This window comes from Panthera onca, chromosome F1, assembly GCF_046562875.1.
Source record: "Panthera onca isolate mPanOnc1 chromosome F1, mPanOnc1 haplotype 2, whole genome shotgun sequence".
Classification (NCBI taxonomy): Eukaryota; Metazoa; Chordata; class Mammalia; order Carnivora; family Felidae; genus Panthera; species Panthera onca.
The window spans coordinates 62,717,215-62,722,253 of NC_138355.1; the positions used below are offsets into that span (position 1 = coordinate 62,717,215).

Here is a 5,039-nt window from a genome sequence, read left to right on the forward strand (position 1 = left end):
AGAGTAGCCCAGAGGAAAACCATCTTGTCCTTGAAATAGCGATCACGGCTCCCGCTCCCTGCTTTCCTTGATGATAAAACCCATGACTCCTGCCTAGATGCTAATCTCTAGTCTTTTGAGCTTCTCCAAGATGTGAAAAGGCTATAACCCCCTAAAAACTCTTGATGTTCCAGAGCACTTTCCTTCTTGTGAAGAATGTGTTTTCTGGGCAGCTGTCCTAACTTGGGCTGAAATAAAACTCTCTTTCTTACTTTCAGAGATTCTAAAAGGTTTGTTCATTTGGTGTCGACAAAAAGAAGACGTGTGAGAAGTCCCACGCCTCACTGTCCGAACCCGGAGAACGATTCTGTCAGAGACGCTCACGGGGGGCGGCACACCGTTGTGGGTGTGGGATCATGGCTTTATGATAACCACACTTAATACGTATGGAGCACTTCCAATTCCAGGTCGTGTTTTAAGCACTTTATATGACTGACCTATTTAAGTTTCACAGCAACCTATGAAGTTGGTTCCATTCTGCCCCTTTTACAGACAAAGAGGTGGAGGCTGAGTAAGTCCCTTAGAGTCTCCCAGACAGCAGGTGCCACAGGTGGGACCTGTGCTCATGACCCCTTGTGTGCACAGTCTCCCTCAAACCTGCACTCAGCTTAGGACATGGGGTACAGACCTGCCTGTGAACTTCGGGGGCTTCCTCTGGGTACCCTATTGTTTCTAGAGTAGTCTGCCCTACGCAGCTGTGTCTCTTGACCAGGTGCTTTTAAGGGAAGGCTTTCACTTCCAAACACTCAGAATATACTGATTCAGGAATAAGTGTGTGTGTGTGTGTGGGGGGGAGTCCAGAATATTGGACATTTAAGAAAAGGACGGAAGAGCTGGAGTTGGGGAAGGTAATTCCTATTCGATTCTTTCCTCCTGAAGGCTTAGCAGGCAGAGAGCCATTTACATGGATAGGAGGTGAAATCAAAGAACAGCGCCACCAACCTGTCTATGTGGGGAAATGATACTAGGATCTAAGGCCAATAGACCTGAGGTCTAGACATTAACGGTCTTCCTTGTATCCTCAACTGGCTTGAAAACCTGCAGCATAATTCATCTAAATACTAACAGAATGACATCAGTAAGGTGGGTCAGCTGCATGGAGAGGGGAAAGGAAGAGTCAGGAAACACTAGAAGCTAGACAGCTGTCACATTAGTTGTTAGAAAATTAAAGAGAGCCAGCCTGCTGTTTCTAGCCCTCTGTGCTCTGATATCCAATTTGAGAGCTCTGTAAAGAACGAGATGCTAGACTCCTAATGAAGACAGGCCCCAGCCTCTTGAGATTCAGAAATGAACCAAGAAATTCCTGAGGAACAAATGAAGAAGTGACTGGGCAGAGCTGCTCAAGGAAGTGAAAGTTAATTATAGCAAAGCTGGTTTCCTAAGAGAGGATGAAAAGGTAAGTAGCACTGGTGTATCTCCATAATGGAAAAGAGGGATCTTTCCTTTCACGAATAATGTTCCTGGAAAAGTAATTTTATGTATAGCAAGCTCAGAATTACATCAGCCTCTGTGGAAATCAGAAACAAGCTTGGAGAAGCAGTGAAAACAATATAAGGATATGAGCCAGGGGATGCGACTTGGGAGGAACGGACACAAAGCCTCCGCAGGAACGGGACATCTGGGGAGACACAGTGTCAGAAGAGAAGGGAGTGGGTGAGTGTACTTTGCAAAGTACAAAAATGTCACACATGCGGAGCTTTAAAAAAAAAAATCCATCATTGTTATTCCTCCCAGAACAGGATGCTTTCGGAAGAAGGACAAGGTCTGCAGGGCTTAGAAGCACAGTGCCACTTGGCAGGTGCCTTTGATGGGAGAAACTGAAGTGAATCTAATAAAGGATTGACCGTGTTCTGAGATTGTTCTGAAGCTTCTTGAGGACAGTACGGTGCACACTCTGAATGTTGATGGATGAGAATTCTTGCCGGGTCACCCAGGCATGCTTGGGTCCTCCTGACTCAACCCTGAGCCTGACAAACACACCTCCTGGATTTTCAGGGGCAGCACTAACTTAGATCAGCCTCAACTCACTCCATAAGTAAGCAGCTTTTTTTTTTTTCTTTTTTCTTTTTTCAGGTATCCTGAGGACGGGCCAGAAAACACGGTGAGGTACCCACCGAGCAGAGGCTTAGAGACTTTCCTTTTCTTCTATTTTTTTTTTTCCGACTCATCTGTTCCCTTTCTTCTTCTAGAGTTTTCAAATACTTCCCTTTTCTTTCCACTTTGTTATCCCCCGTTATCTTTGTCCAACCTTTCTTCCTGAAGCCCTCGTTCCTTTTAGGAGGTCTCAATGGCCTGCAGAACATCAATCAGCTGACTGCCTTCACTTTTTTGCTGACATTATTTTCCTCCTTTGAAAAACAAACAAACAAGCATTTCCTTCTTCAACTCGGAAAACTTCTCCGAGCCCACACAATCACAGACTTTCATATGACCTGCTGCAACTGTCCCCTCCCAGGGACGATTGTTATTATTATCAGAAGTAACTATTGGGTTGTTCCGTTTCCCTGTCTCAGGGAGCAAGCCGGAGACTTGGTGTAGGACATCTCAGCCAGGAGTGGGGCCCGCGGGCCCTTCCCACATCCCAGCACCCGGCCAGGGGGCTCTCTCTTCCTCGGGTTCCCCTGAAACCGCTCTCGTCGCCCCACAGAACCCCCTGATTGAGGGCCCCTACGCTAACTGGAACAGCGCGCATTCACCACCAGTCTCCCTCCTCCAGGCGCCGCGAGAGCGTTCCCACCTGGGGCCCGCCCCAGTGTTTCCCCGCCCCCGCCCCCTGGAGTCTGACCAATCAGCTTCGGGCTTGCGTAGCAGCGCCTGATTGGTGGAACACGGAGGGCGCCCCAGAGAGGGCTGAGCTCATTGGACAGCTTCCCCGCGCGTCTATAAAAGTGTCGCGGCCACCGCGCGGGTAAGCGCGCTGGAGGGGTCCTGGCGGCGGACGAGAACGCTAAGCCTCGCGTCTCAAAGCCCCGGGCCGGGCCTGCCAGGGTCCCCTAGACCCCAGGTCCCTCACGCCCTTCGCACGCGGGGATGGGATGGCCTCCTTCGCCTCTCTCTGTCCGCGAGAGGAGCTCTACCTCTTAGCCTTTATCCCCAAAGAGAACATCCACTTGCTTTGACTTGGACGTAAGAAATATTTTTCGCTTATGGGTCATTGTAATTGTTCAAGTAAACTCTGAAAACGTTGGCAGTTATTCTCACGTGGAGAGGCTCCCTCACGAATCCATCACGCTGCGCAGTGTGCCCATGCGTCAGTAGAGGCAGAAAGTGAAGGAAGACACCAAAGCCACTAGGTGGGACTGGGGCTGGCCACCCTAGGGACATTCCCCAGCGGCTCATTCCTAATCGCCTTGGTTTAAAGACAACACACCTGTTTTTTCTCCTCGGAGGGTGGAGGGTACTGATGGTGGAGAAGAGGGATAAGGGGACAACCAGGGAATGTGGGCACATGAGTATCCTCAGTGTACACAAATGTCCCATTCCTAAGAGCGGTTTTTAATTTTATTCCTATGTCATTTTTTTTAAATTAAGATTTTGTCATTTTTAGAGCACCTTTAGGTTCACGGCGCAGTTGAGGTGTGGAGATTTCCCATATACCCACTGCCTTCACACGTGCACAGCCTCCGCCGTTTGCAACATTCTTCGCCAGGGGGTACGTTTGTCATGGTTGATAAGCCTGTATTGAACATCATCATCATCCAAAGTCCGTAATTTACATTAGGGCTCACTCTTGGTGTTGTACGTTCTACGGGTTTGGGCAGGTGATGTATTATTTATCAAATAACCCAAAACCAATTGGATCCACGTTTGTGAAATAAGGTTAATAGTGGTCGACCCCAGTTTGGAATTTGAAAGCAAGAAGGAAAAGGACAAATAGGACTATTGAGTAATATACTGGTTTTCTTACGCAGATTTGAAGGCAGTTCCAAGAGTAATTCCGGAAACATTCCGAGCAATATGATAGTGCCACCTGGGAAGAGATACATAGTGTTCCATGGGGACGCCTTTGAACGCAAGCCTCATTTGGATGTGTAAATTCTGATAATCAAAATTAGTCCATCTTTCCTCCCCCCCCCCTTCTTCCATCTTTGTTTCAGTTTCACAAAAGATTTAGGGATGTAGCTTAATGACTGATTTCATTTTTTTTTTATTTTTTTTATTTTTTTTTTCAACGTTTTTTATTTATTTTTGGGACAGAGAGAGACAGAGCATGAACGGGGGAGGGGCAGAGAGAGAGGGAGACACAGAATCGGAAACAGGCTCCAGGCTCCGAGCCATCGGCCCAGAGCCTGACGCGGGGCTCGAACTCATGGACCGTGAGATCGTGACCTGGCTGAAGTCGGACGCTTAACCGACTGCGCCACCCAGGCGCCCCAGCTTAATGACTGATTTCAATTAAAGCTACTTTGAAATGTGGAAATATATAAATGTGGAGTTTATTACTATTATTTTAGGCATTGCCAAATTTATTCCCCAAATTCTTGGTGATCACTGACTACATCCTATAATACTCAGATTAAAACAGGGTACAGGTATGTTACTGAAAAATTATGTAGATCAAAATTGAAATCGTTGGACAAAATGTTTTCCTGTTGACTGTGAATTGTTATTTGGGAAGTGCTTTAAAAATCTCTATTTCTGTTATTTTGAACTTGTAGGGATTCCTAGTTCTCCCTTAAAATTTTTCTAGTAATGAAATGTATAGATTGAACCACACGGGATTGCCAGGATTTTGGTTTTATTTGGTCAAAATAGTAAAAAACTGGCAATTTTGTGTGATTCAACCTAATATCTGAATAGGAAAAAATTTACTTAAAAAGAGGTTGAAGTTAATTCTTTTTTGATATGGATGATTACCTCCTAATGTATTGATTTTATAAGTTAAAATTTTATATATTGAGTTTACTTACAGCAGGAACCATTTAAAATTTACCAGACTTTTCTGTTTTGCACATGTGTGGTATGATATCCTGACTAGAAATTCAGGAATTTAGGGGCAA

The 5,039-nt window shown here is 45.9% G+C and overlaps 1 long non-coding RNA gene across 1 annotated transcript; it reads left to right on the top strand.

The window, feature by feature from the left end:
* The first annotated feature begins 2,872 nt into the window (after positions 1-2,872).
* LOC132685769 (uncharacterized) lies at positions 2,873-4,136 on the top strand. Its single transcript, XR_009613319.3, has 3 exons — positions 2,873-3,332; positions 3,587-3,691; positions 3,951-4,136. It is a non-coding gene; the product is annotated as an uncharacterized LOC132685769 (long non-coding RNA).
* The last annotated feature ends 903 nt before the right edge of the window (positions 4,137-5,039 follow it).